At 39.0% G+C, this 23,612-nt stretch overlaps 1 long non-coding RNA gene across 3 annotated transcripts in view; it reads left to right on the forward strand.

The window, feature by feature from the left end:
* LOC102165887 overlaps positions 1,175-23,612 on the forward strand; it is a 592,639-nt gene continuing 570,201 nt past the window's right edge. The window contains exons 1-2 of one of the 3 annotated variants that reach the window (XR_002342827.1): positions 1,175-2,818; positions 2,909-3,028. This is a non-coding gene — a long non-coding RNA (uncharacterized LOC102165887). The remainder of the gene's footprint in view (positions 2,819-2,908; positions 3,029-23,612) is intronic. The other 2 variants (XR_002342826.1, XR_002342825.1) reach the window with 2 other exon arrangements.

A 23,612-nucleotide genomic window follows, 5' to 3' on the forward strand; every position in this document is an offset into this window, starting at 1 on the left:
CCAGTCACTTGGTAGGATTTTGGATAAAATTCTTATAAAGATCCACTGTGTAATGTAATCTAATTTCTTTATACTTGCTGATCCATGTGTCATTTGCACAGTACTTCTGTGTCAACAAGAATTAGCCAGGGCCTTCCAATCCCCAACAGTGCTGTGTAACAAGGATTTCACACCACCTGAGTCCCGAAGGGAATCAAATCCTATATGTAAAACAAGGGGTTCCTCCTCATGCTGAATATTTAATGAAATTGTGCTCTAGGTTGGCTGATATGATATGCATATGCTGCTTTCCTCCTGGTGAACTCCTTGGTGTTCTGAAAAGCAGGATAGTGATTTTGGCATGCCCTTCATGGTTTAACAACTTCTTTCAAGAAGGAAACCGCACACCTGCAAATTGTGCTTACATCTGATCTGGCATGATCAGAACTCTCATTATTGTACAGCAGTTAGATTCTTTTAAGGGTAATGTACAGGGCTGAAAAATTTCACTTAGTTTTTATTTCAGACTACTGTCAGAGGATATTTATCATATTTGCTAGTTCATTTTCTTTTCACTCTTGTTTGATTTGAGTGTCAGATATAAAAATTTAGCCAATTTACATCACCTTTAAGGGAATCCATTAACTCACGACCAGCCTTGGAAAATTACCTCCACCTGCTACCATCCTTGGCATTACCAGCCAGAATTTTACTATATAAGCAGAATAAATATATTTTTATAACTCCCTTTACTAAGGAATTTCCTAGGACTTCTCACAACTAGAAACGAAAAAAAAAAAAAAAAAAAAAAAAAAAACACTTGGGTAGAAGGCAGTCCAAATTCTTTGTAAACCTCAGAAACATCATTTATTTATGACACACAAATATATTAATCTTTTATGGATATAGTTCATCATACCAAGTTCGAGCTCATCTGCCTGGATTTTAAGACTAACATTGAGCCCTACTGTATCATTTCCTAGTGTTTTCTCTCCATTAAAAAAAAATTAAGGTATAATTTACATGTAATAAATTTGCCATTTTTTAAATTTTAAAAATTTTTATTTATTTTTGCTTTTAGGGCTATACCTGTAGCATACGGAAGTTCCAAGCCAGGGGTCATGTTGGAGCTGCAGCTGCCATTCTACCCCATAGCCACAGCAATCTGCAACCTAACCACAGCTTCTGGTAATGTTGGATCCTTAACCTACTGGGCAAGGCCAGGGATCGAACCTGCATCCTCATGGATACATATTGGGTTCATAACCCACTAACCACAGTGGGATCTCCAAAAATTTGCTGTTTTAAACCTACAACTTGATTAACTTTTATAACAATATATAAATAATCACTCACAATCAGAAGATTTTATATAATATTTTTGTTACCCCGTGACCATATCCAGTCAAAAGCACCCGTGGACCCCAGGAAAACATGTTTCCTGTTCCTATAGTTTTGGCTTTTCCAGAATTTCATAAAAATTGAAACAAACTTAAGTAGTCATTTGTATCTGATATCTTTTACTTGTACTTTGTGATTGATTCATCTGTATTTACATGTGTAAATAAATTGTTATTTTTTATTACTGAGCAGTAGTCAATTATATGCATGTGATGCATTTTCTTAATTCATCAGTAGATGTAAATATATATATGCATATATGAGTATGTGTATATATGTATATATATATCTTTCCCCCCAATTGTTGGCTATTAAGAAACAAACTGCTATGAACATTCTAGTAAAAATCATTGTGTGGACATATGTATTTGTTTGTTTAAATACCTACTAGTTAATATGCTTAGTTTTATGGTAAAAGTACGTTTAAGTAGTTAACAGTTGCTGAATTACTTTCCAATGTAATTATATTATTTGCATCCCCATCAGCAATATATGAGAGTTTTGGTTTCTCCAAATCTTCCCTAGCACCTACTATTGTTAGATTTTTTAATTTTAGCTTCTTTACGGGTATACAGTAATATCTCACTGTGGTTTCAAATGTGTGTATTCCTGGTGACTAATAACATTACATATATTTTCAAGAGCTTATTTTTCATTTATATTATTTGGTAAACTTTCTGTTCAAATCTTTCACCTATTTAAAAAATTGAATTATTGGATCTTTATTATTGAGTTGAAAGAATTTTTATATATTATGGACACAATACTCTGTGAGGTCAAATTTTTGAAATATTTTCTTCTAATCTGTGACTTTTTTTTACTTTCTTGAAAGTATCTTTTGAAGAGCAAAAGTTTTCCTTTTGATAAAGCCAAACTTATCCTTTTGTGTGTGTGTTTTATTCCTTTTGTGTGCTAAGAACACTTCACTTATCAAAATTACAAAGATTTTTTCCTGTGTATTCTTAGAATGTTACAGTTTTAGCTCTTACTTTTAGGTCTATAATTAACATCAGGCTAATGTTTTTATATTATGTGAAATAAGAGCTAAGGTTTATTTATTTCCATATCTAATTGTTTCAGAATTTTCTTCCCATACAAGTAACTTGGTACCTTTGTTAAAAATTTATTGACCACATATGTGTCAGTCCATTTCTGGACTCTCTATTCTCTTACAGTCATTATATACATATAATCACACCAGTACAACACTCTCTGGATTATATTAGTTTAAAGGAAATTTTTGAAATCAGGTTAAGTCCTCCAACTTTTTTATTTCTCAAAATTGTTTTGACTTTTCTAGGCCCTTTGCATTTCAATAGAAATGTTAGTATCCACATGTCAATTTCCACATACACAGAAAGAAAACAAAAAAAAACCCTGACCAGTTTAAAGAGAATCGACATCTCGAATATATTGAGTCATCTGATCCATGAACATGGTATGTCTTTCCATCTCAATAATATTTTGAGTTTTCAGTGTATGGTTTTGCCAGTTTTTAAATTTAACAACATTTTATTAAATTTTGCAGATATGGTTAGGTTAAGGCACTTGCAATTGGAGAGTATCCTGCATTATCTACCTTGGGCCATATTTTCACAAGGATATTTAGAAGATGAAAGTCAAAGAAGATGTGACAAATGAAGCAATGGTAAGAGCCATGAGGGGTCATGTGCCAAGAAATATCTTATCTACTGTTAAAGTCTTCTTTTGATCCTCATTAACAATCATATAATTTTTTTTAGTTCTAAAATTTACAATTGAAGATTTAAGCTTTATATTTTAAATCGTCATTTATTTTCTTGTCCTTATAACTTTGGCTTATTGAATAATATTTTCTTTAAAGTCAGTATTTGATAACCTCAATTCCTTGGCCACCTATGGATCCATTTTATTATCTGTTATATTTTCTGTTTGTTGGTCTTGTTTCTTGTTATGTGAGAAAAGTTTTGATTGAGCATAAGACATTGTGTATTAAAAAATTTTAGAATTTCTGGCTGATGTTATCTTCCTCTGGTGATGATTTCCTTTGTTGTCTGGCAGACAGTTATTATAAAGCACATCACAGCTAATCAGGACCTGAGTTCATTATGTGCTGAGTTGCTATTGTTGTTAGGCTCAGACTAGAATAGACCATCCCAGTTGCAATGTAAATCTCTCCAAGGTACTAGTTTAGAGACTGGATTGTTTTCTATGATCTCTCCCCCTAAGAAACTCTATTTTTTATCTCCTCAGTGCCTGTGACTTGATTATTCTGTTCTGTTTTTCAGATATTCTGCTTTTTCTTTTCCTGCTTGGTTTCTTAGGCTATTACTCAGTATACCTTAAGGATCTGACAAATATTTCAGAAGTCTAAAATGTCGGTTATTAATCAGGGTGATTTTGTTCCTCAGGAGATGTTGGAAAACATCTGAAGACATTTTTGCTTCACGTAACTCTGGGAGTGGGGGTGGGATGTGGGTTCTGCTAACATCTACTGGGTAGGGCCAGGAATGCTGCTAAATATCCAAACATGCACAGGATGGAGAGTTATCTGTCTCAACAAATCAATAGTATGGAGGATGAGAATCCCTGATATGAACCATTGTCTATCAGATTTATTCTCTCTCTCTCTCTCTTCTCTCATAGATCTTATTTCCTGCAGGCTTGGTTGCCTTGGCAGCCACAAAATTTCATGTTTTTTAAAAATCTTCAGCCTCATGAGGTAGTAAATGTCTTTGTTAGTTTTATATCTTGTAGCAGTGAGTTTCTGTCAAGCATCTCAGCTTCACCTCTTGTGCTGAGAATAGGCAAATTCACAGGGGTAAACATGGCTTCCAGAAAGTTGTGCTCACTTCAATGTGCCTGCCTTTCTTTTGGATCAAGCACCTCAAGTCCAAACTTCCTCCTTGTATCTCCAATGTCTGCACATTTAAAAAGTCTTATCTAGTTTTTTCCAATTGTTTTTGACCAGAACATGGGCCCTTACAAGCTAACCTTTTTACAGCCTGAGGCCATAGTCTTCCTGGCTGATGAGAAAGAAAGATGTGGTAGACAGAAGTTCAATTCAGAGGAGTAACCATGGGGAAAAGTGTTCCATATTAGATTGGAGATAGGAGGCAGGTTCAGTGTCTTCACAGCCAGTGAAAGAAGGCTGAAAAAATTGTTTGTAGAAAATCTGCTTGATCCATGGCTTTAGAGGAAGCTGTGGGCTATAGAGGAAAGAGGAAGAAAGAAAGTCATGACAAGAAAACCAGCAAAGCTGCCAGCTCAATCTGTAAGGAGGGAAAGCCCTAGCATGCCATTTAAAAACTAGTTCTGGGACCTGGCAGGAGGCACGCTCTGACTTTCTACTCTGACCGACTACAGGGGCCAGGGGGAGTCTCAAGGCAGACTGCAAATACCATTCTCAACCACACACTAAGAAGGAAGGCTGGCATTACTCATATTTCCAGTGTCAATTATTTCTTGTTAAATGAACTTAATATCATCTTAAATAATCAATAAAAGTATATTTTGAATGCCAAAAGATGAATACTTTGATAACATCCATTAAAATGAAGAGATTATGGTAAAAGTAAACTAAAAAACTATGAAAGTGTCAAATTGAAATCTTGGGATTTATAAAAATTGAAATTAAAGAATATAATAGATTAGAGGGCATATGGAATGGACCCAAAGGAACAAGAGCTATTTGAAGCTGGATGCAGAATTTACCCAGAATCAAGTAGTGGTGACAGGAAAAAAGTGAAAACTGGAAAAGCATTATGTAAGTGGATGCTAGATTGATAATCCCCACTTTATGTCTAGCAGCATTTCTCTAAGGAGGATAGATAGAATAGTAGATAAGCAATATATAAAGATGTAAAAGTGAGGCTTTTGAGATTTTAAGAAATTCTGAGTCCTTAGAAAATACACAACAAACGCCATATAGGAAGAACAAAAATTCACAATTACATGTAAGAGTAAAATTAAAAAACATTGATGAGAAAGAGAAGAATCTTAAGAGCCAGCAGAGAGAAAAGACAGATTCCTACATATAAATTGTAATCTGACTGAGAACGGATATCACCCAGAAGAATTTCCAGAAGACAATAGAATCATATATTCAAAGTCCTGAAGGAAACTCATTGTTAACCTAGACTTTTACACTCAGCTTAATCTCCATTCCTGCGTGAGGGTAGAGACAGTTTTCAATTACACCAAGAGTGTTACCATTTACAGAATAATATCCAAAAGTTTATTACAATATGCACTTCAGGTAGAGGGGATGTGAACTCAGAGCATGGAAAGGGGAAAAAGTGAGCAGTGAGCACAGAAAAAATAAAATTCTGTCTATAAATGAAAAAAAAGTGTTTAAAAAGGTGAAATTAAAGTATAGACAGCAATAACATAATAGGAATGCTGTATGTTTTTAAGGCATGCTAAAATTTTTGACATGTTTTTCAAGGGAGAAAAAGACATTAAATAACTTTAGATTTCATTAGAAAAATGTGCAGTTAAATTTGGGTAAATTATTTGAACATTAGTAATATAATTTGCAGCTTCAAATAAGTGGAGAATATGGATTATAGAAATCTTTATTAGTCCAATATCAATCAGGAAAAATAAAATGGAAAGAAGAGAAACAATGAATCAATTTAAAAATTTCACGATATATAATTTAGTTGAGAAAATAAAAGAGAAAAATTCACACAACTATGGGACTTTTACAACTTTTATGCCAAAACAAGAAAAGGTCAATACAAAACCAAATATATTTTGGTTATATATCAAAACAAGAAAAGGTCAATACAAAACCAAATATATTTTGGTTATATATCAAAATAAATGCCAAGGAATAGATTCCAATGATATCCTAGTTAGTAACAAACTGTGATAAAAGAGACATTATGTCAATAATATTAAGCCGCCTCACTATTTGAAACTATATTAATGGCCAAAAAAAAAAAAAATCAGAAACTTGACAGTATCAAATGTTGTCAAGCACACAGAATTTCTTTAAAAAGTTTTTGTTCTATGATTGAAATAATTAATACAGTCACTTTTTTTTTTTAATGAAAAGACACAGTACGCAGTCAGAAGTAACCAAGCATCCAAGTAAGAAAATATCATGATGGTTTGCTCTAGGCATGCAAGATTATATTAGAAAATCAGCCAATGTAATGCACTACATTTAAATAAACTGAAGACAATTCATGCTGAGTCAAAAGAGTCATACTATAAACTTTACACATAATTTTTAAAAATAATGTAGGGAATTAGGAATAAAATTTATGGTTAAAATGAACAATAATGGAATCTACCATTAAACTGTTAGCTTTCAACAGTATACAGGAAACATGTTGCTTAATGGTGAAGTGCTGGAAGTTTCCCTCTGAGACTGGGGACCCTGTAGAATGTGTCACCATCATTTCCCACATGGATTCCTACAGCATCCTTACACAGTCTCCCTAAGGAAAACGTAAAACCTTTGTTGCTTGTGACAGTTTTAGCTCAAATTCCTAGTGGCTTCCCAGTGCAAAGTGGGCTCCCTACATGACCTGGCTCTGTTATCTCTTCTGTCTGTTATTTCTCACCTCTAATCATGCTGCTATAACCCTGCTGGGCTCCCGGCATTTTATAAACATGCCAGATACACTCCTACCTCAGTGCCTTTGCTCTTGTTGTTTCTTCTCCCTGAGATATCTAACTGCCAGTCTCTCACCATCTTTAAGTTTTTCATTGTCATCTCTCTCTCTCTCTCTCTCTCTCTTTTTCCTTCTTTATATAGCTGCACCTGTGGCATATGGAAGTTTCCAGGTTAGGGGTCAAATCAGAGCTGCAGCTGCAGGCCTATGCAACAGCTTGCAGTGATGCTAGATCCTTAACCCACTGAGGAAGGCCAGGGATCAAACCCATATCCTCATTGACACTATGTGGGTTCTTAACCTGCTGAGCCACAACTGGAATTCCTTTTGTCATTGCCTTTGAAGGCTCACCCTGACTCTGTATTTAATGCTGCATCCTCCACCTTTAGGTCCCCCTTACCTGATCCATATTTCCTTTTGTGTTCTTGGAATTTACCACCATAGAACACATTATGTAATTTTGTTATGTGTATTATGTATTGTTTGTTTTTCTCTGCTACAACAGAAGTTTCACCAGGGCTGGGATCTTGCCTTATATCCCAAAACATCTTGGATATCCTGGATTATATCCCAAGTGCCCAGGAATAGTACATCACATTTAGTAAGCATTCGAGAAATATTTGTTAAATGAGGAAATCATGGGCAAAAACTAGATACATGTAGAAGTGTGTTTTAGAAAAAAAATATACTTGATGAACTTGGGCCTTTTGAATTAATTACCTGTGTTCTAAAATGAGTACTTTTTTCATGTATATGTTAGTAGTCTCTATTTTATCTATTTTAAAGTCAATTTTTTTTCTCAGTAAGACTTTGAGATATTTGTAAAAATACTGTATCTGATCCTACTTGTATATGTTCTAAATTGGTATGAGAGGGTGCTTTCTCAATGCTGTTTTCAATTGGAAGGACAATCAATCATGGTTGATTGATTTTAAGCACTAAGCACATAGCTTCATGGGGCAGAAACCATTAAATCACTCACTCTACTAAATGTATTCTTCCAACCTAATACATATTTGCATATGTATCTACATGTAAATCTATGTAACATGTGTATATGCATATATCTATATATGCCTTCACTGACATGTTGCTGAAGATATTTGGATTCTAGCCTTATAGCTGCATTTACTGCATTCAATATTGAGGGTAGAGTCACTTAGCTTTCTGAGTTTCATTTTTCTCAGTTGTGTTGAAGCGAGGAAACTGGGTAAGCTTTAATGATTTGATTTACCCAATTGTTTTCTTTATCCATCCTTGTTTCTGTGTTTATTTGTGCTCTTAGTTTTGGTGGATTTTGCAGATATACACACACATAGAAGTGAAGAGCTCCATCATTGCCTGAGTTGAAATCCCAGCTCTATGCATTATTAGAAATAATAATACCTTCAGAAATATACTTACCCTTCTTGGTTTCCCTTTCCTCATCTGCACAATAGGGAGAGTAATAGTACCTGTCTCTTTGGGTAGGGTTTTGTAAGTTCATAAGTGTAAAACCCTTAGAAAAATGTCTGGACAGTGTAAGCACTAGATAAATACATTTTTTTTCTTCTTTTTATTTGTGAGGGAGTAAAGATGGGTGCTGGGAAACATAAATGAGAGAGATTATAAATTAGTTCTCCCACATGTACCTTTTTCTCAGACAAGCCCAACTCTTGTGTCTGCAACACAGCCTGCTGTTTCAGGCACATGTCTTCACACATGATGTCCTCCCTACCTGTAAACTTTCCTTGTTTGGGTGTAAGCCCTGTCATCCTTTTAGACTCACCCCAAGGCTTGCTCCTATTGAGCATTCTGCCTTGCCCCTCTTTGTCCCCTGCCTGGGACCCTAGGCCTTCTCCAGTTCATGTGCAATATAAGTGTCAATAGATACAAACAAAAACTGAATATCAAAATTTAACAAATACTTATTAGATTTTCTCTCTGTATTCAGCATTATGCTAATAACTTTATTCATATCTTCAAGTTTAACCCTCCCAGTGAGGCTGTGAGACATTAGGTGCTGTTTCCGATATTTACAAATAAGAACACTGAAGTTCAGAGACAAACACTGACTTCTCCAAATTCTCAGAAACAGAAAGTGGTGGAGTTGAAAATGATACCATTTGATTTCTTCAAGCCATGCATGTCCCTTTTGTGTTGAACTGCGATAGTTGATTAAGTTGTCTGTCTCTTCAACTACATCAGAGACCTATTTTGGAAGAAATGTTATCATTTGGATTTCACGCACTCAGTGCCTAGAACACCTTCTGATAAAACGTGGGCATCAGGAAACTGTAGGTTGTTTGAAAACAGATGAATGAATAGTGCGTGAAGGAGGTGGTGAGAGACATGGTAATTTAGAACCAAACTTGGGAGGGCCTTTTAAAATACACCATGAGCTTCATCCAGTAGATTTTTAGGTAAGATTTTTAATACTACATTTGACTTTGAAAAATTACATATCAAGATACCTATCTTCAAATGACATCTATGGCTGGCAAATGTGGAGGAAGGAAAACTGGAGATCAAAATAACTTTAAGGAAGTTGTTGCAGTAAATGAGAAACAGAGCACTGGCCAAGACAACCAGAATGTCAACAAATTATCTTAACTCAGTAATGTAAATCACGAGTCAGAAATCTGGGCAAGGCTTAGCTAGGTCCTTGGCTCTGCAGCTCACAGGGCTGCAGTCAAAGTATTGGCTAGACTATCAGAAAATCATCCAAACTCATTGTGGTTATTGGAAGAATTAATAATCAAAATTCAGACTGAGACCCCCATTGTCTTCCTGGCTGTCACCTGGGGGATGCTCTCAGTTTGAGAGGCTGTCTACAGTTCTTTGCCTTATGGCCTTTGCATGTGCCCTCTCATAACATGGCAGCTCATTAATCAAACCTAGTAGGACAATCTCACTCTGGATTCTTAGGACAGAGTCATATGTAGCCTAATCTAACTATGGAGGACCAGCCCATCACCTTTGCCATATTATATCATCTAGAAGCTATCTAAAGTCTGCCTTTCCTGAAGTGGAGGGACTGCACAGTTTTCACTCATTGTGGCTCACATTCTGGACCTTTGCTGCAGGATTCATTTTAAGCTCAGACATTGAGACACAAGACTTGACTGTCTGCCATACCAGCAGCAAGTAGGACAAGTAGAGTGGTCACAATTGGAGACCCTAAAGCCAGCCTGCTTGGGCTCTATATCACCATGGGAAGATAACGTATGCTCCCTGTGCTTTGCTTTTCTCATCTGTAAACAAGGAAAATAAAACACTGCTATTAAATGAGATAGTTCCTATGAAGAACCTAGAACTTAGTAAGTGCTCATATGTGTTCAACAACATTACTGTACCTTGACCAAGATGGCCTTAATGTTCCTTCAGCTTAACTACACTTTGGACTGCCCTCCCCCATCTGCCTTTTCTTAAAGGTGGTAGTTTAGAAAACTACAATTGTATATTTTTTTCTCTGCTCTTTTGAGATGTAAAGATTCTCCTAGCCTCTTGCAAGTTTTACAAACCAGGAATGATTTTCTCAAAGATCTGGGAAACACCCTTTGAAATGCTATCATCAAAAAAGAGCACCAGGGAGTTCCCTTCACGGTTCAGCAGTTAACAAACCAGACTAGAATCCATATCCATAAGGATGTGGGTTCTATCCCTGGCTTTGCTCAGTGGGTTAAGGATCTGGCATTGCTGTGAGCTGTGGTGTAGGTCACAGATGTGGCTTGGATCCTGTATTACTGAGGCTGTGGTGTAGGCCCACAGCTGTAGCTTTTATTCCAAATTGACCCCATCCTGGGAATTTCCATATGCTGGGAGTGTGGCCCAAACAAACAAACAAACAAACAAACAAACAAAACGCAGCAGATTTCCCTGATGACCAGTATGGATTAGGCATTGTCACTGCTGTGGCGCAGGTTTGATCCCAGGCTTGGGAATTTCCACATGCCTCAGGTGTGGCCAAAAAATAAATAAATAATAATAACAGTAATACAAAGAAAGATAGCACCTCTATCTCCCAGTCTCTGTGGATGGGTAGAAGCCTAACTTTGATAAGGGACAATTAGTAAGCACAGATGACTTAATCAAATTGGCCACTCCCCTCTTGACTTCCTCTAGTAATTTTTACTGGCTCATCCCAGGGCTTAAAATACTCCTACCATTTGATACTGAAGAATTTTCTTTCAGTAGAGTTGAGTTTAATCTCTCTCCCTTATTGCAGTAGTCTTAAACAAAGTCTTCCTTGTCTGTTAATCTCTGGCTGGCAAAACTTTTCTTTGGCAGTATCACAGGAATCCATGTGGCAATCCTCCTTTTCTGACCCAGCTTGGGGCAGCATGTTTGGAATATGGCCAAAAGGCAGTGAAGAAAATCAGTGATTTTCGACATCCTTCTACTTCCCCTTTTCTCTACCTATTTTCCCTAAGTGACTGCTGCCCTCATAGACATTAAGACCCTTCATGTAAAGCCTACACTTCAGACCTATTGTTCCTTTTCCTACTTGGTCCAGTTAACATCTGCTATATAATAAAATAGGTCATACAAAAGTTTCTCAGAAGGATAAATGCCAGATGATTACTACTTGTATCGTATCTTCCAGAATTTCCATTTTAATGAGGGGGCTTTTTTACACAGAAGAATTTTTTCAAATTGTGGAATTCTATCACTAGTTCCTATCTGGGGTAAGAGGTATTACCAGATATTTGCACTTTCTAGACTTCTGCAATTAACTGAACAAACTGTAACCTATATAGTTTACAAGTAGGCTCTAGTTAGTAGAAATGGACAGAGCATACGTTTACACAGAAAATAAATGAATGAGCAGACCCATAGTGATACAGAGAGCAATCCAAATCCAAGTTATATGGACAAAATTGAATAATGATTCATCAGTCTTTTCTGTAGGAAACAAATAGATAAAATGGGCTATATCTTCACTTATAATTGCCATAAAGTTTTAAAATAATTCAGTAAGTCTATATATAAATGTGGGAGAAACATTATCTCTAGGGTATAAGCAGAAATCTTAACCAGTTTAATAATATCCTTCCAAAGAGAGTTGTTCATTCTCAATGGCTAATCATAATTTCAGAGGATACCAATGTTCAAATAAATAAATCTCTTTAACTGAGGCAATGCAGGACCATATGTCAGAAACGTGTGTGTGTGTGTGTGTGTGTGTGTGTGTGTGTGTTTGGACTAGTGCTCAAAGCGCCTCTATAACAGGGTAGATCTGTACCAGGTCTTTCAAACTCAGGAAGGAGGTTGCAGAACCTATGGGAGAACATCCTGTTGATTGAATGGGATATTAATATTTCAGAATATAGCATCTGCCTTTCTGGAGAAAATGTCGATTCTGAGTGACTCTGATTTTGGAAATTCAGTTTGACTTCTTGCGTCATCCTAAATGTTGACTCCTTTACCAGAGAATTCTGATTCTAGAGGCTTGTTTTTGTGAAGCTGGAAATTCTGTTTCTAGAGGGAGGAATCCAGTAAAGCCAGCTCTAGACTCATGAAAATTTTATCTTGATTTAAATATTTTTTGTTTTATTAGAGTAAAATAAGTGATAAATTTGAAAAATGAAAACAAACTTAAGAAGCAAAAATCCAAATGAGGTCCAAAATACAACAAACCCCAGTTCTCTTCAAAATCAAAGAAGTGATGTTTTCTTGGCTTGTCTTCTAGGTGGTGTCAGAGGATTTCTTGGTCATTCAGGTGACTTGTTCTTATAAAGTCAGGCTCTTTCTGGCCGTTTTTGAGGCTTGGGATTTGGAGTGCAAAGATAGGTTATGACCTCACCCCATGGGTGTCACACGCATTTCCGTACAATAGGACTTAAGAGTTCTGAGTAAAGCTCTCCACGTGCTCGGGGTTATGCTTCTCTGCGGAAGTCAGAAGTGCTGGGGAAGGAGAGTTATGTTTCGGTGGCAGCGAGTTAAGTAGTATGTTAGGTACCATTCCACTGAAGGAGACCCTGTGAGCAAATGCCAGCTCCTTAAATCTCCCTACACTTTCATGCATGAGACGATGTCAGTGATAAATGACGTGGAAACTCAACCACGGTGAAGCACTTCAGACAGTCTCTCTAGAATTAAGCTGGTCACGTATAGATCTAGGAGTCAACCTTTTCAATCTGCAGGGAGCAGCCAAGATCATGACCTACAGCCAAGGCAGGAGGGAAGGCTTAACTTGAATAAAAGGGAAAGTGCTACGAGATAGGCAGCCTCTTCCTTTATTAAACAGAGAGGCTGGGGCAGGAAATTAAATCCCAGGTTACTGTGGACATAGATTTTTGATACATTTCAGAAGGCCCGGACTTGACTTCCTGGAATTATTCACACACACACACACACACACACACACCACACACGCACACACGCACACACACAGCCTCTTGCCCACAGCACTAGCAGGGAGAAGCATGTAGCGTGCACTGTCAGCCCCATCACATGAAACACCCACTTTTACTTTCAGTGAAGCTGTGGAGACTTCAAGCAGAGAGTCTCCCTCTTGGATTATCTGCCCTAGGGCTCTGCACGAAGCAGGTGTCCCCTTCACCCTCAGGTGACCTTTGGTCTAGGGACCAAAAGTGCACAGACAGTAAGGATGAGAGCAGTGATGTCTTGGCAGTTGAAGAGAATTGTGTAAATTTATGATTTCCCAAAAGCTTTTCCCCAACCCTGCTTTCTGACACAGGAGTTAAGCCTTTAATTTTGCAGAGAGATTAGGGTTAAAGCTCTGAGTCAGCCTGGAGAGAGCCCTGGAACAAACTTTTCCTAACCTAGAGACAGGAGGTTTAAAGGGAGGTAGGAGAGGAGACTGGTAAAAGGGGAGTGGAGCGGAAAGGAGTGCAGGATGGCTATAAATTCATGCTTGGGGAGGCAAGGGGAGTGACAACCTGTCCCCCTCTTTGGCTCTCCTGGGGCTAGCTTAGGAGGGGTTTCAATAAAAGCCTAAGTGAGTAAGGAAATACATTTCTGCTCCAAATGTCTCTCCATTTCCAATGGCATATTTCTTTTAGTCTCATAACTTTATTTCTACCTTCAACCAAAACTGACAGTATCAAAAGTCAAACACGAAACACATTTCCTACAACCTTCAGAGAAATCAGCATGTTGACTATCCACTCTCCAAAGTCACAAGCTGCTATTTACAATCATTGGAGTCTAAAGGATGTCTAGGGCAGGGAGAAGAAGCCTGGGCTGCCTGCGAAGAGTCTGGTTCAAGTCATGGACCCATCATTTCACTCTCATGTCCCAGTGATCAGGAAGTTCCTGAATATTCTGTATTTCATTTGAAAGTAGTTTGGGGAGGGCATATAGCATATCCCTGCCATACAGAAGCATTAGATAAAAAGAAGCATGTAAATACATCGTGTGGGCCACAGAGTAACTTATTACTATGCATGCTACTTTTCCTTGTTAGTCTTCCTATGTCTATGGGGCAAGGAAATAACGGCAAGGAAAACCATGTGTGAATAGTCATCACCTATTCTCCCATGACATGCCTCTCGGGACATTGTCTAGTGTGTATTTCGACATTTATTTCAGATGTTTTACTGTCAAAACAATAGGATATTTTTAAAATCTATAAAATGCTCCCCAGAACCCTACCATCATAAGTATCACAAATATTTAATTCATTTTATATTAATGTCTGCCTTTAACTTTCATATTTATTCATATTTTAAACAGATGCAATCATAGGGTTCATATTACATTGTATTTTATCAGATGACATAATATGGTGAACATTCTAGGCAGTCTCCTGTGCTTTTTTATAGTCCTCATAATTACTATTTTCATGGCTGCATAATGTATCAAGTTGATAGATCATACTTAACCCTCTCTTACTAGTTGTTTATATTGCTACCATTGTTTTGGCAATGAAGCACGCTTTGTATCCTTTTCAAAAATGGGGCTGCAATGAACAGTGTGGATTCTGGTTCTCAAATCAAGGAGAATGGAGAACTGGTTTTCATTTCCAGAGCTAAGCAGTTGAGGTTGAGTACTGCATACCCCAAATCTTCCTTACTGTCCTTCCTTTTAGACCCCTCTCCATGAAGAAACTAAAAAGAAAATCAAATCCGCTATGCATAATACTTGAAACCTATATTTTCTCCTTAAGAAATCTTATGTGTTTAAAGGGAAAATTCCCATAGGGTCAATTTATTTAACAAAATATAGTATGGGGCAACTAGACAGTGAGACTGCCATCTCTAGGCTATTAGTAATGGTTAAGCTTGAAGACTCTGACTGGAAGATCTGGAGTTACATCTCTGCCCTGTTACATAATGACTGAATAGCCACACAAAGTTACTTCATATTTTGAGGATACAGTTTCCTCAGTTGAAAAAATATAGCATATATGAGAAAACAGAGGTGAAATTGTCGGCACTTCTCTGGCATAGAGTCAACGTACCATAAAGCATACCTCGTTATACTATGATTATTACATGGCTTCCAGGCTAAGCACCTTAGGCAACTTATTAAACTTCTCTAAGCCTCAATTTACATATCTGTGAAGTAGAGTGCAGACCAGGAACTACCTGATGGTGTGTTACAAAGAGTAAAGAAAAGAGTGCATGCATCCAGCTCGGAACCCTGCTAGCCCATAGCAACTCTTCGAAAAGTGTGAGTGACTTTAGTTTTTCTTTTAATGATCAGAGCACCTTGGTTAGGCTGGTGTTACTATCTCTCTTTGTACTAGGGAGGAATTGGAATCCATGAGGGGCTAAATAGCCTAAGTCAGCCTCTCACGTATTGGATACCCCAGTTTAAACTAGATGTGCTTTGTCAGGCTCTGTGGCACCATGGATAGCACACTGGACTTCTACACTAGATATGCTTAACCTCAAGCCCATGCAGTTCCCAACCTTCCCAACTCTGGTGGATTCTAGAAGGATGAGACAAGGTTCTTCTCCCCTTGCCTAGTTTTATGGAGATATAATTAACATACAACAGGTATAAGTTTAAAGTATACAGCATAATGATTTATTTGACTTACATACATAGTGAAATGATTACCAAGATGCGTTTAGTGACTGTCCATCATCTCATGCAGATAACAATTAAAGGAAGAGAATAAATCATTTCCTTGTGATGGTTAACTCTCAGCATTTCTTCTCTTAGCCACTTTCTTATATAACATAGAGCAGTATTAATGAATCACGTTGGACCTGACATCCTTAATACTTATTTATCTTATCACATGGAAGTTTCTACCATTTGAAAACCTTTATCCAATTCCCTGTGCCCCCAACCCTGCCTCTGGTAACACTAAATCTGCATTTTTTTTTCCTATGAATTTGGTTGCTTGGTTGTTTCTTTTAAAGTGTAATTGACCTACAACACTACGTTAGTTCCTGTGCACAACACAGTGATTTTATATCTCTAAACATTACAAAGTAATCACCAGGAGAAGTCCGGTTACCTTCAGACACCATACAAAGGTAGGACAGAAGTATTGATTATATATTCTTGATGGGAAGACTTCTGTAATCCAGCCAGGGAAGGATCAAGCATGGAAGGCCAGGGTGAGAGGTAGAGGCACCTTGAGGGCTAAGCCAAGTGTAGGAGTCCACGCTGGGGATACCAGAGCAAGAGGCATCCTGCCTGGAGAGGGGCCTGGGAAGACACTGTGGAGGAAGGGGTCTGTCCCAGGTATGCGGCTGTTCCCTGAACTGATATCAATTGTGAATTCTAGGAGAGCAGTGTTGAAATGAACTTAATATTTCTCCAGATGAGAAAAGGTGCCCTTAGGGAAGGAAAACCTGGTTGGGCTCTGACATTCAATTTTCAGCACTTTAGCTTCTAAGAGAACTCTAAAGACGCCTTCCTAACCCACTTTTCTGCTACATTTCCCGGCCCCTCTTCCTGCCCCCACCCATTTCCCTGCAGGCTGCTGCTCAGGCCACAGGTCATGGATTCTTTGAGGAGTTTCCTCCACTCTGGGTGCTGGGAGACAGCATTCCTGACCTGGGCTTTTCTAGTAGGAAGGCTGAAAGGGAGAGTTGACAAATGAGAGGACAGGATGAAGGACTGAAGGAGGAAACTGCACATTCCTGCCATCCTCTCTTTCATGCACTGGCAGCCAATTTAGTGGTAATTTTTTGCATTAAAAAAAGAAAGGAAGAAAAAATGAAAAATTCCAGTAAAGTGCTCATAGTTTGGAATACAATTTTTCATTGGATGGAGAGCTGGGAAGTGCCTTTCCATTGGATGCTGAGTTCATATTTGGAGGGATGCATCTTCTGGCACTGGTCGTACCAGTGTATTTGCTTGGAGAAAGTCCTAAGAACATCCCAAGTGCCCTTTTTAAAGTAAGCTGTAAAGAAGAATTAGGTGGGGAGGTGAACAGAATCCATGCTCTGTTATATCTTGCACTTTTAGCAAATATCAAGGACATGTTTAAAGTATAAGGGCAGAAATAAACTCCCAAGTTCACACACACACACACACACACACACACACACACACACACACACACACCCCAACCAGAAAGGACCTTTTCTGGGATTCAGCTGTATGAAAAGAAGCAGGCACTAGATCAGAGCTGATCTGCTTGCAAGTAAGTGGGCTGGGCCTTTGGATGACTCCAGAGGGTTAAATGGAGCTGAGAATTTCGGTCCACGCACAGTTTTCTATACTCCCACATAACTGTGTCTGTGTAATGATAACCACTGTATCACACTTGTTCCCTGATGGATATGCCTCCCCACTTTTGGCCGTGAGCTCCTTGAGGCAAATGTCTTTTATTTAGCACAGTTTCTGGGTGTGGAGCCTGCTCAGTACCAGAATGCACAGTGAGCCAGAATTCTGGCAGGAGGCAGCAGCCTGGGTTCTGCCACTCATCCTGTGATGCTGGTCAGATTACCAGAGTTCTTTATGAAACAGTTTCTTCATCTATAAAATCAGGCTAATTTTTGGTGCTCAGCTCAAAGGGCAGGTGTATAGATTATCTGAGATACAGATGGTACTGAGTGCATGGCTGGAAAACTTTGAACCCTTCACTGAGTTGGAGTCATTACTATATTGTTGTTTTCGTGTTTAAAGACCATGTACAAGATAATGGGTGATAGGCATGTGTTACAATGAACATTTCATGCCTGCTTTTTTTTTTCCCCTAGTCTGAGCAGAAGTATGTAGGTGATCAGGTAGTGATTTCTCTGAACAATGGGTTTCTGGCTTATCACATCTGATACCGTATGTCTACTTACTGCACACTCGTTTATCTTCTGTCTTCCTCTTCTAACAGACGGACTTTTGTTCTCATTCTTCACTTCAAGGTGTTCAGCACATAGTAGATGCTTAGCAAATATCTGTTAAGTCGCTGACTTAATGAAGGAAACCATCCCCGCAGCTTCAGATTTACCAGTTTCAGACATCAAGCTGAGAGAAGGCCTCTTAGGTCCAAGTTTAAAAATCCCAGGAAAGGGGCCCCTTAGCCTAGTTTGGGTCAAAGGCCTACTTTGCAGGAATGGTGCGGGGTCGTTCTCTGGAATGTAGAAAGGAGGGAGAGGTAGCAGTATCAGAAGGAGAAGGCTGTGCCAGGCTGATCAAACAGCAGAGGCCGAACACAAATTATACAGTCCTTTCCTCTAAGGAGTTTACCTATAGTAATTTCATCCTCTTCTCTCTAGTTTTGAATTTTAGAAGGGCAAGGCCATCTCGACCCAGAAAAGCCCTTTATGCATTTACCTGAGAGAAGATTACTTCCATCTTATCCTACAATCAGGCAGCAAGTATTTACTGAGTAATGATTGCCTGCCAACAGCATGCAGTAAGTACCCTGTGATGTAGAGAGATAGACATGCAAAGGAGAGAAATAGATTTGGGAGTCATTTACATCCTGGGGAGAGAGCAAGTGCTGCGAGCAGATGAGCTCAGAGAAGACAGGTGGAGGGGGAAGGCAGAGAATCCAGTCCCAGGAGACCCCGCCAGAGGGAGGGAGGTGACGATGTGCCAGCTGGGGCTGAGTGAGGACCAACTTCACAGAGCCCTGGTTCTGCCCAGACCTGGGCCAGGGCAGAGGCCCCTACAAGGAGGAGCCCCTCCCACAGATGCCAGAAGCACCCCGAGGACACAGGTTCTGTCATATCCAAATATGTTTTCTCACTCACCAGGACAAGGCTCTGCTTCTTAAACAACTACAGATGGTGGGTGTGCTAATAAAAATTTCTAATACTTAATACACTCATGGTAGCCTGTAGTGGTCATGGGGAAACACCATCACTCTCCCTTCCTCCAAACTGAAGATAAATGGTCCAGTGCCATTACTCTTCTTGTTTGATATTGGTTACTGTTAGTTTTCTTAACAAGCCTCTGTGAGGTCTTTTCCCAGCTTTTGAGAGATCCATAAACAGGATAAAATCAGGAATATATGGTGTCCTTAGGGACAGTCAAGCACACAGAGTTCTAGAGGCGTAGGAGGTAAATTGATAGACTTTTAAAAATGATTGACAATTACCAATAGCTGGAGGTTTGAAAACTTATTTTATGCTCTCTGTGAATACACCGCCTCAACTTCTATTTCTTAGAGGGCTCATGATTCATCCTCGGCAGAAGGAACATTTTTTAAATTGTTCAAGGGAAATCTGGTGAACAGAATAAACCAGGCTAGATCAGATACTTGTTTGATAACTGAATCACATGTTGCTTACTTGGTTCGCCTTCTGTGAGCCCTCCTGCCATGCCACAGGCAAGTGTGTTCATCCGATTAGCATGTATTATGCACCATATGATGGAAAAGGCTCATCTTTTGTGCTCAAGGACGGTAACAACTAATAAGGGAGGGTAAGGCGGGTATGGAGACAACTATAAGATGGCAAGAGTTGGTAATGAGCAAACATCTGCATATTTCCCAGCAAGTTAAATTTTAACATTTTTTTAAGTCAATGAGTAAATGAGGGCATTGGCTGGGATAGTGTACGCGAGCTCAGAGGAGGGAGGTGGAGAGGTCATGAAGTGATAATATACACCTTCCTGTTGGATGTGGAACTGGAGGGGAAAGCGTGGGTTTGGGTGGGTGGGGAAGACGAAGGGGGAAAAGAATAAGATATATTTTGGGGAAGAGCCTGGGCAGAAGCATTGAGATAGCAATCTGAGAGCCCAGGGAGGCCATGCAGGCGGGCTCACAGCAGATGGCAGGCAAGCTTGCTCAGAGGATATAAAGATCTTGGAGAGGCATGATGTTTACCATGGCTGAACTCAGTATGCGAGGGGGCTTGCTTCTCATTTACCAAATAGATAATGAACTCTTTCTAATACAAGTCTTACAGAGGTCAGTCTATCTTAACAGACATAAGTCACTCTATTTATTGTATGAGGTCTTCAACAAATGTTTGTGCCTTTTACAGCCATAAACTTGGGTAGAGCTGTCTATAAATGACATTTAAAAATAACTGTTAAGAAAGAGGGCTATAAGGAGTTCCTGTCGTGGCGCAGTGGAAACGAATCTGACTAGGAATCAAGAGGTTGTGGTTCGATCCCTGGCCTTGCTCAGTGGGTTAAGGATCTGACGTTGCTGTGAGCTGGAGTGTAGGTCATAGATGTGGCTTGGATCTGGCATTGCTGTGGCTGTGGCGTCGGCCTGAAGCAACAGCTCCGATTGGACCCGTATCCTGGCACACCTCCATATGCCACAGGTGTGGCCCTAAAAAGAGACAAAAAAAAAAAAAAAAAAGAAAGAAAAAAGAAAGAGGACTATGATGTTTACAATTATGCATATGGTATTCTTATTGGAGCTCCTCTAATATATAATTCTTCTTTAAACAAAATGTTCTATAATGATTTATGCAGTCTCATTGAAGCCTTTTGGTGCTAAGAAAATGACTGCTGGTCACAAGAGATTATATGATGTCATACTTCAGATATGCATGGGGGAAATACCTCACTCTTGTGCTCTTACATTTTGTATTAAACAAATAGGATAAATACTGCACATCTCTTTGAACCGTGTGGTGTCTCAACATTCTGAGCTGAAGGCTAACCTTGGAGGATGCGATTTTGCCCACCATGTTACAATATTGTGATATCATATAACCTCTCTCCTCACTGTGTGATACTGACTTCGGAGAGAAGCAGTGAATGACGGCTTGAAGAGAGACCTTAATTCTCTGCTCAGGAATTGAACCTGGGCAGCCTGGATGAAAACTAGGGATCCTAGCCACTAAGACTGCTGGAGGCGGAAAGCAGAATTGCCCTGATTCTTGCCCCCGTTGAAAGCAAGAAAGTTTCAAGGGGGTGAAGAGTGTAAAAACAGCTATAATGTTTATTGTTAAAAACACAGTACTGCATGTGGGAGAGCACAAAAATACAGCGTATAAGTCTATTTATCTAAGGGAGAAGTAAAGCAGCAATAACACCCAAAGAAGAGGTGAGGGTGCAGGCGTCCCCCTGAATGTGGATCACGCCAGAGAGCTGATTTAAATTACTTATGTGGAACAGTTCTTCTGGGTCTTTGTCTTCCTTTGGCCAAGTATCTTGTTCTATCATTCACACCTGACCAGATCTAGGGCCCTCCCATGATTTGCGTGCACATCTTTTGGCCAAGATGGATTCTAAAGCAGAGCATGGAGGGAAGGTTATCCAGACTTATTATGGCCTGGCACCCCCACCCTTTTGGACCCAGAGGGGTCTCTCTGCACATGTGGAGTTGGGGTGTCCCTGATCCTGGGGGTGGGGAGGGGAGTAGGTGACCTCTTTGTTCTCTCCAAGCAGGGCTCAGTCCCTCTTTTGATCCTGTTATTACAATTGCTTAACACATTCACAGAAGGCAAGTACCTGTTATTTGCCTTGTGCCTGTTATTCTTATCTTAAAGCATAGATAGGTGGCTGGTTGTAAATGTTTATCCCAGAGCCCGCCTATCTCCTTCTTCAGCAAGTCTACATAAGAGGCTAGTTGTATCTATCTCCTGCTTCAACAAGTGCAAATAAGAGGCTAGTTGCAAATGTCTATCCTGGAGCCCTTCTACCTGTGCCTCAATGCTTTACTTGAAGCTTAGATACTAGCAGCCATTGGAAGAAGGGTGCAGAAATATGGATGACTGATGGAGATGATACATTTGAATAAACCATCAAGTTTAAACAGCAGTTTCATTGACTCATTTCATTATAGACCAATATTCTGCACCTTACAGCATGGGTGTTTGGTTAGCTTTTATAACATTTAAGCACTTTATTTGAAATAAATAGGTGAATGAATAGATGTTTAAATATAATATACTAGTGAAACATCAAATTAGATTAAATGTAAGCGGCTATCACTCTATACACAGAGACATCAATTTCGTCCTCGCTAATTGATGGAGAACTTGCTTGTGAGCCCTCCCTAAACAAAGCAAAGAAATGACCTTGTATAGGGATTCAGGAATGGTGAAGTTCGGTGATTGGTGGAATTCCAAAAGCATGAGTGTTTAGATAATTGGTGGATGTTTAGCTGTGTGAGCATGGTTACTTGAAAATCGTTGTTATTCATTGGCTGACTTTCAGAAATATCAGGCTGTCACTGATTGGCTGGCCTTCAGAAGCAAGGTTCCTGATGCAAAACGGTCATTGATCAATTAGGACAGATAAGGAATTGGTTCTGGTGATTACTTGCTGCTATGGTTGAAGAGAAATTAGTCTTTCCTATGAGGATAGGAACTTTTATTTTTTGTCACTAGAAACCATTGTTATCATCCAGTAGGCTTAAAATTTAAAGCTCTAGTTTGACCTCTTTTATTTTTTTTTCCATGTTGAGGAATACATTGAAAAAGGATAAAATTCTTTTTAACAAGATAAAGTATAAAAAATACCAAATATTAAAATAGACTGTCAGAAGTGTTGACAGGTGAAGATAACAAGTGATATATGAATCGTTAACTTTTGAATTAAAATTTTCTATCTCTGGTTATATTATAGTCCTGAAATTGTCTAAATTTGACTATGTATTTGCATTGCCTTCCATGTTATCTAGAGCATATTCATTTACTTCAGATCTCTGTCATCTTTTGGAGAAAAATGGACATGATAAATTGAATTAGTTTGACATATTAGTTTGGAAAAAATTAAGGCATAAAAAGGTGTCAGGTTTAAATAACTCTTCTTTTTATTTCCTCTTTGTGCAAGCTCTCTTTTGTAAGAACCTTGCATTCAGGGGCTCTGTGATAGTGAGGGCAGTGTGAAGACCACAGGCTAATGTGTGGCCTAAGGAAGAGTCAGTTTGGAACTCAAAGTTCACTTTTTCTCTATGTACCAAAATAAACCATTAAAATGTGAGTGTAACCAAGCCAGTGCCCTGTGGGGCTCCTAGGCACAAAAGCCTTTCCTTATCTTCCATTCCTTGTTTTTAAGGAATAAGCCTCAGCCTCCAAGATCTTCCCTGCTTTCCAAAGGGCAGGTACTAAGCGGGGAGGGTGGGGATGCAGAGACCAGGGAGGAGCAGTCAAGAGACAACGGTGCAGCCTTGGGGCAGGGTCCTGGTTCTTCCTTAAAGAATATACATCACAATATCTTTCTGTGGAACTAAAACCCCAAACAAAAGGAAGAACTACTTAATGAAGCATCCTTCATTCTGGGGAGAGGGAGGACCACCAAAACCAGTCCTGGGGGCCAGTAAGTACTCCAGCTTTGAAAGACAGTGCAAGCTTGCCTCTAGCC

The sequence above is a fragment of the Sus scrofa genome, chromosome 3 (assembly GCF_000003025.6).
Source record: "Sus scrofa isolate TJ Tabasco breed Duroc chromosome 3, Sscrofa11.1, whole genome shotgun sequence".
Taxonomy (NCBI): Eukaryota; Metazoa; Chordata; class Mammalia; order Artiodactyla; family Suidae; genus Sus; species Sus scrofa.